Source organism: Dipodomys ordii, unplaced genomic scaffold, assembly GCF_000151885.1.
Source record: "Dipodomys ordii isolate 6190 unplaced genomic scaffold, Dord_2.0 Scaffold176, whole genome shotgun sequence".
Classification (NCBI taxonomy): domain Eukaryota; kingdom Metazoa; phylum Chordata; class Mammalia; order Rodentia; family Heteromyidae; genus Dipodomys; species Dipodomys ordii.
The window spans coordinates 1,366,225-1,378,878 of NW_012267392.1; positions in this window are offsets into that span (position 1 = coordinate 1,366,225).

Below are 12,654 nucleotides of genomic sequence, written 5' to 3' on the forward strand. Positions count from 1 at the left end.
ATATAAACCGGGGCTTGGTGGCTCACACTTGTAATCCTAGCTACTCTGGAGCTGAGCTCTGAAGATTATGGTTTAAAGGCAGCCTATGCAGGAAGGTCCATGAGACACTTATTTCCAATTAAGCACATAAAAGCCAGAAGTGGTAGAGTGCAAGCCATGAGCAAAACCACTCAAGGACAGCACATAGGGCTGAGTTCAAGCCCCAGTACAGGCACACACACACACACACTCACACAAAGTCAGGCACCATGTGTTCATGCCTATCAATAAAGAGACTCAGGAGGTTGAGACCTGAGGATTACAATTCAAAGCCAGCTTGTGTAGGAAGTCTGTCTGTGAGACTCTTAGAGTCAATTAACTACCAAAAAGCCAGGAAATGGAGCTGTGGCTCAAGAGGTAGAGTTCTAACCTAGAGCAAAAAAGCAAAGAGACAGTGCTCTGGCCCTGAGTTCAGGCTTCAGTACTGCTTCCCCAAAGGGAAAAATAAAACTACAAACATAATTCTATCTACACTGACACCCACCCAAAAGAAATCCAGCATAATCCTAAACATCCAAATGCATCACAAAAGTCACAATAGCTGAGGTTGGTAATTTGTCTAGGCAACTGATCAAGAACGAGTGGATACAGCAATGTGTCATATTAACAAAACTATGAATCTGCAAACTTTTCTGTCTTAATAATGAAAACATACTAAAATTGGAGAAACAATTCAAAGTCTACTTTAAATAATAATCATTCCAAAGAGGAGTCCAATAAACAAATGTTTGAAGTAAGGAATTCAATTCTGGATCTGGATGAGAAAGTCAGCAGTATGGTTGAAAAGTTCCATAGAGAAACTGATATTTTAGAAATAAGGGAGAGAGGAGTCTGGAGGAAGATGGCAGAGGAGAAGCTGGGGGCTAAACAAGCTCTCGTGTAGAAACCAGTTTTAGTGTTCCAGTGAAAAGTCCAAGGCTAGAGAGTCACATCAAGTGTGCCATCATAGAACAGAGTTTTGACCAGAGAGGAATAATTCAGGCAGCTTGGTTAAGGAGACAGATTTGAGCACTCACCAGTGTCTGTGGAGGCGGCGGTCTCTGCTACAGCCACCATATCAACAGAGAGAATCCCAAAGGTGGTGTGGGAGTGGATTCTACTCACCACCAGCAAGAACTGACAAGAAGAGGAAATCTTCATACTGCTGACCACAGACACTCACAGATTGTGAAGGGCCCAGAAACCAAGGGAAAGGTATGAGTACCCCACATGACATCCTCACTCCTTCTCACAGAGCAGTGTTGGGAAGGTAGCCCCTCCTCCACCACCAGAGAAGAACTCCACTTTTGATACTGACAAAGACTGGGCTAGAGCAGCTAGCACATAACTCAGGCCTTGGAAGAAGACAATAAGAGCCATTCAACAAATCAAAGGAACCTGACTTGCTTGGCTCAGCTCCTTTTCCCTTGGGGAAAGTTGCCTGTCCCAGGCAGAGAAAGCTCCACCCATGGAGGAGTGACTTTCTGCACTGGGTAAACAGAGCCAGAGGCTTCCCCACCCCACTGCAGCACTGACAGCAGACCCAGCTGCTGGAGGGTGAAAGAAAAACAATTGGAAACTCAGTAAACATACATCCTGAGAATGGCTCCAGGCTGGGCTGTGTGTCTCAGGAGCTAGCCCCTCAGGGAAAAGCTACTGATTGCTGACAGGCCTCAACCCTACCCACAACCTAGCCCCATCACAGCAGCCATCTCCCTTTTTTGTGATACTTAAAGCAGATTGCCCTCCCACTGAAGCACCACCAGCAAGAAGAGGAAATCTTCATCCTGCTGGGAAGAGCCTGGGAGGAGGAGCATAAAGTCCCTGGTAAGGCAGAGCTTTGTTCTGCCTACTCAAACAAACTGATTGAAGAAACCAATTAAGCCACAGGAAAACCAGACACCAGCAAATCAGAGACTTCAACAAGAGACTAGTTACAGGACATAGGGGTCACAAATTCATGCCCCCCCTAAAAAAATCGAAGAACTCTTTTCTACTTATTTCTTAAAAAAAATTTTTTTTTTTTACAAAAATTGTATTCTAGGCAGCTGCTGGTGGCTTATGCCTGTAATACCAGCTACTCAGGAGGCTGAGATCTGAGAGGATCATGGTTCAAAGCCAGCCCAGGCAGGAAAGTCCATTAGACTCTTATCTCCAATTAATCACTCAGAAAACTGGAAGTGGCACTGTGGCTCAAGAGGTAGAGCACTAGCCTTGAGGTGAAGAGCTGAAGGACAGCTCCCAGGCCCAGAGTTCAAGCCCCACAACCAACCCCCCCAAATCATTTTTTTCATCATTTTTATTGGGGGGGGGCTTAAAAAATTCTTTTTACTCTTGTCCCTTTTGGTCTTTTTTGCTTTTGTTTTTGTTTTTGCTTTACTTAATTGCTGTTCTGTTCATCCCCAGGTAATCTTTGATTATTAGACCTTATACTTCATTGTGTGCATACTTAGTTCAGATATCAATTACTCAATTCACAAACTCTCAGCCTTAACTCTTTTAATTGTAGTATTATTTCTTAATACATATATAATTTTAAGTGTTTCATTTTAATTTTTTTATTTTTCATTTCCCTTTTTCTTTATCTCTCTTCTCCTTTCCTTCTATCCTTTTCCACTCTTTGAATTTATGTCTTGGTTATATCCCCCTCTCTCCTTTTCCCTCCCCACATTCCTCTAATCTTATTTTCTCCCCACAATTCTCCCTAAACCTATTCATTTCTGGTCTGTTGACCCCTTCTTTGATTTTCTTAGTCCATTGATCCCTAGTTGTTTGTTGTTGAACTAGATTGTATCTGTTGAACTAGATTGTACCTGTACTCATTTTGACTGTGTCAACCAATCTGTGCAACTACAGGGCTCTGGCTGATGCTTGCCTTAAAATAGTGTTGTAGCATGGAATTGGTTTTGCTTTCATACACAAATGGGCAGAACAAGCTGGAGAAACACAAGAAAAAAGGAAAGTCCAGGTATCTCAACTCCCACCTATGATAATCAGGCAACAGAGCAGTTAATGAATAATCCAGAGGAGAGTTCCCAAATGCTCAAAAAACACAATTGGTAAACATGGTGAATGAAAAGACTGCAAAGGATGCTGTGCAAGAATGATAGGGAAGTGCATGAGTGTGATGAAGCTAAACAAAGATTAATACAAAAATTTCATGAGCATATGATGCTAATCAAATATTAATAGATGAATTGCATGCCAGGATGAGAATAAACAAAGATTAATAGAGGCATTCATGGAATCCACAAACAGAAAGCTGGAAGAACCCATGGAGGCCACAAAGGGAATGTTGAATGAAGCTCAACAGAAGGAAAGGGAGTCCAATGAAACTATACCAATCAACTAAGGGAATTGAGAATGAACACTGAAAACCAAATTAAGGAGTTAAACAAGTCCATATAAGATCTAAAACAAAGCTCCAACAAAGAATTTGAAGCCTTCAAATCTGACCAATTTGAAGGAAGAAAATAAAAAACAAATTAGAAAGTCTTGACAGTAGGTTGGACCATGCAGAAGATCAAATCTCTGGGATTGAAGACAGCCTAGACATTATAGAGAAAGAACAGACAAGTATTCAAGACAAATCCAAGAAATACGATAGATCTATTCAACATTTAGATGACACCATCAGAAGGCCTAATTTAAGGCTAATGGGTGTAGAGGAGGGCCTACAGACAGAAGTTAAAGCTCTAGGAACTTTCCAAACATGCAAAAAGATAGGCCCATTCAGATACAAGAGCCTTTAGAACCCCAAATAGACCAGACCAGAAAGGACATCCCACCATTACATTGTAATCTGCACAGGATAGAGACCGAAGAAAGGATCATTAAAGCTGTGGGAGAAAAGATCAATCAACTATAGAAGGAAACTAATCAGAATAACTTCAGACTTCTCAGAAGAGACAATGAAAGCAAGAAGAGCCCAGAATGATGTATGCCACACCCTAAAGACAAACAAGTATCAACCAACAACACTGTACCCAGCTAAACTCTCCTTCATAATACAAGGTCAAATAAAAACCTTTCACAGCAAAGAAAAATTGAAACAATATATCTCCACCAAACCATCCCTACCAAAGATACTTAATGATGTCCTACACATAGAAAACCAATAGCATGAGAAAGGCCAAGAAACAGCCCCCAAACAGAGAATCCAAAAATCATAGGAAGAACCCAGGTGGCACAGCCCCCAAGAAGTTGCATAACATGTCAGGAACTACCAAACACCTTTCAGTCCTCTCAATATTAACTCTCCAATTAGGTGACATAGGTTGTCTAGTTAGATGAAAAAACAAGATCCTTCTATCTGCTGCCTTCAAGAGACACATCTTGCCTGCAAAAACATATTCTGAAAGTGAAAGGCTGGGATAAAATCTACCAAGCAAATGGCTCCCATAAACAAGTGGGAGTTACAATCCTAATATCAGATAAAATAGACTTCATGTTAAAATTAGTGAGAAGAAATAAAGAAAGTCATTACATACTAATTAATGGATCTCTCCTTTAGAAGTTTGTTACAATTCTAAATATCTATTCACCAAATAATGGAGCACCCAAATTTATCCACGAAACACGACTTTCCCTAAAATCTCACATACATCCAAGAAATTAATTGTTGGGGACTTCACACCACTATCCCCACTGGATAGATCAACCCAGAAAAAACTCAATAGAGAAACCTCAGATCTAAACAACTGTATAGATCGACTAGACTTAATAGACATGTACAGAATATTTCACCCAGCAGCATCAGAATACACAATCTTCTCAGCAGCACACAGAACATTCTCCAAAATAGACCACATTTTAGGTCACAAAGCAAATTTGTCCAAATTCAGAAACATGGAAATTGTGTTTTTCATTCTCTCAGACCGCAAGGGAATAAAATTAGAATTAAACACCAGAAGCCACCATATTAAATCCTGTAACACACAGAGGCTGAACAACCCACTGTTGAACCACCAGTGGGACATGGAAGAGATTAGAAAGATATTCAAGTATTCATGATACTTAACAACAATGAACACACAAATTACCACCTCCTCTGGGACACAGCAAAGGCAGTACTCAGAGGCAAGTTTATAGCTCTGAGTTCCTACATCAACAAATTGGAGACATCTGAAACCAGTAATTTAATGAGGCACCTGAAGCTCCTTGAAAAAGAGCAGCAAGCTAAACCCCAATCCAATGGACAGAAACAAATAATTAAAATTAAATCCAAATTAAATGAATTAAGAGTCCAAAAAACATAGAAAGAATCAACAAAACAAAGAGTTGGTTCTTTGAAATAATTATCAAAATTGATAGATCCTTAGCAAATCTTATTGTTAAAAGAGAACACACCCAAATAAACTCAGTGGTGAGAATGGAAACATTACCACAGAAACAACCAAGATTCACAACTTTATAAGGGAATAACCAAACATTTGTGCTAATAAGTTTGAGAAGGAAGAAATGGTCAAATTTCTAGCAAATATTGACATGCCCAAACTTAACCAAGATGATTTAAACTAACTTAACAGAACCATATCGAGCACTGTAATAGAAAAAGCAATGAGACCTCCCACCCAAGAAAAGTCCAGGACCCGATGGATTTACAGCTGAATTCTACAAGGCCTTCAAAGCAGAACTCACACCAATACTCCTCCAACTCTTCAATGAAATTGAAAGTGAAAGTTCACTACCAAACTCTTTCTATGAAGCCATCATAAACCTCATCCCCAAATCAGGCAGGAACTCATCAAAGGAAGAGAACTATGGACCCATTTCTTTGATGAACATCAATGCAAAACTTCTCAACAAAATTTTGGCCAATTGACTGCAACAATTCATCCAAATAAATCATACACTATGATCAAACAGGATTTATTTCAGGGATGCAAAACTGGTTCAATATATGCAAATCAATTAATATAATTCATCACATCAACAGAAGCAAGGATAAGAACCACATCATTATCTCAATAGATGCAGAAAAAGCATTTGACAAGATCCAACACCCCTTTATGACAAAAGCTCTGGAAAAACTAGGAATCCATGGAACATTCCTCAATACAATAAAGCTGTGTAGCTCTCTCCACTTCTTTTCAATTTAGTATTAGAATGCCTACCTAGAGCAATAAGACAAGATGCAAACATAAAGGGGATCCAAATAGGGAAAGATGAAATAAAACTCTCCATCTTTGCAGATGAAATGATCTTGTATTTAAAGAACCCCATGGACTCCACTCCCAAGTTACTCAAGCTGATACAAAACTTTGGCAAAGTAGCAGGGTATAAAATTAAGCCTCAAAAATCAATGGCTTTTCTGTAAGCCAATAACGAGAAGAGCACATCTGAAATCAGGGAAGCAACTCCTTTTGTAATAGCCCCACAAAAAATAAAATACCTAAGAGTTAGCTAAAAAAGTGAAGTACCACTATGATGAAAACTTTAATAACCTGAAAAGTGAAATTAAAGCAGAACTAAGGAAGTGGAAAAACCTCCCGTGCTCCTGGATTGGAAGGATTAACATCATGAAAATGGCAGTAGCCAAAGGCTATCTACAAATTCAATGTAATACCTATCAATATTTCAATGTCTTTCTTCAATGAAATAGAAGCCCAAAAATTCATAGGGAACAACAAAAAATCCCAAATAGCAAAAACAATTCTTAGCACAAAGAACAGTGCTGGAAGAATATCAATACCAAATTTCAAACTCTAATACAGAGCCATAGTAATCAAAAGAGCTTGGTAGTGGCACAAGAACAGACCTGAGGCCAATGGAATACAACTGAAGATCCAGAAATGAGCCCATAGACCTATAGCCACCTAATCTTTGATAAGGGAGCTAAAAAAATAGAATGAAAAAAAGACAGCCTCATCAGTAAATGGTGCTGGCAAAATTGGTTAAACCCTGTAGAAAACTAAAGCTAGATCCTTATATATCATACTGCATCAGAATCGACTCCAAATGGATCAAGAGTCTGGGGATAAGGTGAAGGAGAGAGAATATGGGGAGAGATAAGGCCTTTTTCTGGGTTTATAAAGGGGGCCAATAATACCTCAAGCCACGAGGGGTGGCCATCCATGAGGCATGCACTGCTTACGAAGGCAAAAGCCACGACGTCTTTCAGGTGGCTGTTTAGCCCAAAGAAAGCTCAGAAGGCTCTGCGCTCCTGATGGAGAAAGGCCTTGGAAGGAAGAGGAAAGTAGCAGAAAGGCTCCATGAGAAGTGGCAAGGAGGCTGGTGGCCCCTCAGGAGAAGTTACCCAGTTACTCCTGGCATTCTTCCTCTCCCGCGTGTTGGCACCATGTGGTAGGAAAATGGAGGAGAATGGAAAAGGAATAGGCTGGACTCCATCATCAACAGGTGAGGACTGTTTATTGAGGAACAGTGAGGGGCACAGACCTTCCTGCATGTTTGGAGGTTATGCCAGAGGGTAGGGACAGGAGCTGGGTTTTTATATGAGCTCTGAGCAAGGAGGCAGAGGCTAATGAAAAAGCTACTAGGTCAAGGGACATGGGGGCTTTTCAGTTGGGCCCACAATGGGACGTTTAGGTAGATTGACCTGTCAGCACATCAAACAAGTTCACACATACATGGGATTTTGCCTGGCATCTCTAATGGGCCCAGGGCAATAGGGTGGGGGTCAATCCTTCATATTTGGTACAGGAGCTGGGTTTTTATGTGAGGTTTGAGCAAGGAGGCAGAGGTTAATGACTGTACCAAGGAGCCCTAGAGTTTCTCTTATTCCTTCCTGTAATGTTTTCAGGGTGTCTGCTTTGACTTCGAGGTCTTTGATCCATTTGATCTCCAGGCAGGAGGCTCTTTGCCATTTGACCAACGCCACCCACCACCTAAAAGCCTTCAGGACAAGGTAACCAGCATGGTCTGTGGCAGAGGTGCCCCAACACAGACCCTGGGACTCCAGGAGTCCCTCCCTTCCTTCCTGTCTGTGGGGTCTCCAGAGACTCCAGGAGTCTCTCCCATTGCTTGACCCCTTGACACCCTTTAATTAGGACCTTTGTGGATGCCCTCTCCTAATTATTGGGATCCATCAATCTGCCTTCCCAAAGCACCAGGGATGCCTGGAGCAGTGGGACAGGCTCCTTAGTCCTACCAAATTTTCCAAATTGTCTCCCAGAGACACCCCATTGGCATGCCTGCGGTCTAATCTTAAGACTCTGGGCTGACTGATTTACAGTAAACACACACACACACACACACACACACACACACACACACACACACACACCTGACTTGTTTGTCCACTGAAATCTGTTCTCACTACCATGGCCATCACTGGCCTAAATTTGGAACCTTCAGTTTTATTCTTACTGATTTAAACACTTCTCCAATGGAATACTGAGTAGTCTGAGGTCCCCTGAACCTAAGCCTTTCTCTGACCTCCACTCCAGAGACCCCCTCTGCTCATCCTGTTCTGTCCACCAAGACCTTCTCTCACATCCGTTCCAGGGGACCCCTCCCCGCCCTCCTGCCTTGCTCACCAAACCTTCTCTTCCATGAGCCTCCCTAGCATCTCCTCTACAAAGGTAACTCATCTTGTAGCAGCTCATTCTGTCTCTCACCCCTTTTTTTCTTTCTCTCACTCCCCCTCCCTTTCTCTCCCTCTCTCTTCGATGACCTCCAGCACCAAAGATCCTTTTCTCCTTCCTTTCTCTTCTAACTACACTCTTGCTATTTTCAGTTGGTCCAGATTCTCTAGACTAAAACTGTCTCTGATTCAAGCAAACTCCTTCTGCTGACCTCTTTCCTGGTGCCTGCCTGCTTGTGTAGCTGACACAAGGTGGGGGTGGGCATGAGCCTCCAAAGGTAAAACAAGTTAATGGCCCCTCTTGAACTCCCTCTAAACAAACCCCTCCAAACCTACACATTACTCAACCCCCTTCTATAGCTAATACACCTTCTTCCCTTCCAGACCCTAAATAAAGGGGCCTCTCTTTTGTTAATCTGTCACTGACAGTGGCTGGCTGGCAAACACACCAAGGCCAGCCTCTCTCTTTACTGCTCTCTCCCTTTCCCACACAAATAAAAACAAACCAGTCCTTTTTCTCTTTGGGACTCAGACAATAAGCCAATCAATCCTTTTTCTCTTTCCTGAGTCCACTCATTCAAAATCTGGATTCTTAATTTCTCTTCTAGGAGGCTGCAGAAGAGAAATCCCTCCCGCTCACCTCTTCCAATAACCCTATCCAATCACTCAACGTTCACTTTTCAGTACCTTCATTATGTCACAACCTCCCTTTAAGTGTCTTCAGGTTAACAGTGCTACCTCTTCTTCCCCTTACAAACCTGTTCAGCCACCCCCTCCCCCATTTCTCTCTACAGGCCCTGGAAGCTGACATCTAGGAAGAGACAAAGGCCACATGATGGGTTTTTCCACAACCTCCACTCTTCCACCAACCTTACTCCTCTTCACTCTTCTAGGTGCCTCATCACCAGAACTGATTTAAAGGTTTTCTGCTCTTGTTATTAATGTTTGTTTAAGCATTCAAATTCTGTTTGTCAAAATTTGCCTTGCATTTTGTTTGGTATTGACTACTTTTCAACATTGACCACGTGTTTTTATCATATTGGGCAAAACAATATCATTTGCCACTGGAATTTGAAAAAATTAAAGCCAATTTTCATTTTTTTAACCTAAGCATGCCTTAAAACTTTTGTTTAAATGTGCGTGTGAACATGTTCAATGTAATCTCCTTGTAATACATTAAAAACTGTGTAAAAGGTATGTTCTTCTATTTCTTTTTGTGTGTGTGTACAGAGGAGTTACAATTACATGGGCAAGATAACCAGTACATTTCTTATCAAGCATTGTTGCCGCCTCTTTGTTTCCCCTTCCCATCCCTTCCCATACTCCTCCCCTCCCCTACCAGGTCCTCCCCCCACCCACCATCTTCTATTTCTTGTTACTGATATTTCCTGAATTTCATGTTGAAGAAGTTAATTATCAAATGTGCTGTTAAAAGGAAACATCTTTATCAAGGGTAGTAGTAAAAGGAATGAGACCCAGCTCAGCTCCTAGCCAGCTGTGATGAAAAACACCAATAAGGAGATAAAAATTGTCTTAAAATGTTTGTTCCACATATTTGTTTCTGTCCCCAGAATGTTTGAGTATGTAACAGAGGGTATGAGTATGCCTTAAAAGTCAGAGCTTATGAATAAAGTTGGTATGTAATTGTTGGCTGTGATTTACATTAAAACCAGCATGTCATTTTTTATGTCCATCTAAAGTCAAATGTCTTTAACCAGTCTGTGTAAAAATCTGTAAGTAACACAGCAGGAGATGAGACAATCCATTTGAGGGGCTTGGTCTATCCCAGATCCTGCCTGGACCATCCTGCCTACCTCCATATGGTAAAAGTAGACTGGACTACTGCCTGACTCCATCACACAGAGCTGATTCCTTGTGAAAGACTGCTTTAGATTTACAAAAACTAAGACTTCTGTGGGATACAGTCTGTAAACCTTGCCCAGCCTGACTTTAAAGAGTAGGCTATGTTGTTAGGCTATTGAAACAGGTATAGGCCAAGAGAGCCTTTTGTGAACTTTGGTTATCAAATTTTCTAGGTAGCCAAGCTATACTATATCTATGCTAAAATTCTCATCACATCTATTGAGTTGTCACTGTAGAGTTCTGGCAAGTATTTGTTGGCCAATTCTTGATGGGGTGCAGGTAAGATCTACTTGTTCCCATTGATCTCCTTGTTGCTTTAATTGGAAATAATAAAGGGTTTTTTGTTTGTTTGTTTGTTGCAGTTCAAAGCCAGCTTGGGCAGAAAAATCCCTCTGAGACTCTATCTCCCAACTAACCAACAAAGAACCAGGCTGAAAGCATGCCTCCAAAATTAACCAGCCAAATGCTAAAAGTGGCCCAGTGACTTAAAAGGGTAGCACATTAGCCTTGAGCAGAAATGCTCAGGGAAAGTGCCCAGGCCGTAAATTCAAGGCCTGTGAATGCCAACTGGGACAAGTTATCCCAGCCATAAGCACCTAGACCCCCAGGACAAGGTGGAGAAGAGTAAGAGGAGATGTTGTCACATCAGCCACTTTGTGCCTTCCTTTTCAAAATTAACCAGAACCAGGAGGTCAATAGGCCATCTTGTCAGCCTTTTGCCTGATCTCAGCTTTTTCAAGTTTCTCTCTACCAGGATAACAGCCCTCATTCAGGACCTGGGAGCAAGTCAATGCCATCCTATCACTGCAGGAAACCAGAGGCCTCGCTTATGCTGCCCTACCCAGTGCAGACCTGGAACCTGAAGACCCCAGCCCCAGTGACTCCTCAATACCCCCATGCCAGCAGGAAGTAGCCAGAAAAGACCACGATGTCCCTTCACCTTTTATACTCCTTCAAGGTTCCAAATGATGGGAATCTGCTTTGTTCTCATAACTCCATGTTACTCGCCTCAGCCCAATTCTTTTTATGTATCCAAAGATCTTATATGAAGGAATTGCCTCTCTCCTCTTGGCCCAATCATTTTATGTATCTAAAGATGCTTTCATATTCCATGAAGGGTGGACACCAACCCTATTGTCCCAGGCCCATACAGACACCAGGCAAAATCCCAGGTATGTGTGAACCTGTTTGCTGTGCTGGCAAGGCAATTCACCTAAGCCCACCTGTAAACATCCCATTGTGGGCCCCACCTCCCTTGAACTGGTGGCTTTTTCATTAACCTCTGTTTCCTTGCTCAGACCTCATATAAAATCCCAGCTCATGTCCCAACTCTGGCACAACCTCCAAGCCTGCGGAAAGTCTGTACCCTCGTTGTTCCTCAATAAACAGTTCTCACCTGTTGATGATCGAGTCTGGCCTATTCCTTTTCCATTCTCCTCCATTTTCCTAACAGACATAGCCAGCAAGATCAATAGAAAGCCCACAGATTGGGAGAAGATCTTCACTAGCTATATAACAGACAAGGGTCTCATCTCTAAAATATACTTAGAACTCAAATATTTAAATCCCCCAACAACAAATCTTCAAAGAAACAACCGCCTGATTAATAAGTGGGATAAAGCCTTAAAGAGAGTCTTCTCTGAAGAGGAAATAAGAATGGACAATAGACACATGAAGAAATGCTGAACTTCTCTAGCCATAAAAGAAATGCAAATCAAAATATCATTGAGGTTCCACCTCACCCCAGTTAAAATGCTATAATCAAGAAATCTAACAACAATAGATGCTGGAGGGGATGTGACCAAAAGGGAACCCTACTGCATTGTTGGTGGGAATGTAAACTTGTTCAACCACTTTGGAAAGCAGTATGGAGGTTTCTCAAAAGACTCCACATAGAGCTCCCCTATGACTCAGCAATCCCACTTTGGGGCATTTACCCAAATGATCACAAACAAGGCCATACTAAAGTTACCAGCACAACTATGTTTATTGAAGCATTATTCTCCATAGATAAGATATGGATCCAACCCAGATGCCCTCAGTAGATGAATGGATCAAGAACATGTGATATAGATAGATAGATACACACACAAACACACACACACTCACACACACATACACACACACATTCTTTTTTTTAATTTAATTTAATTTTATTTGTGAACATACTGTACAGAGGGGTTACAATTACATGGGCAGGATAATGCATACATTTCTTACCAAGCATT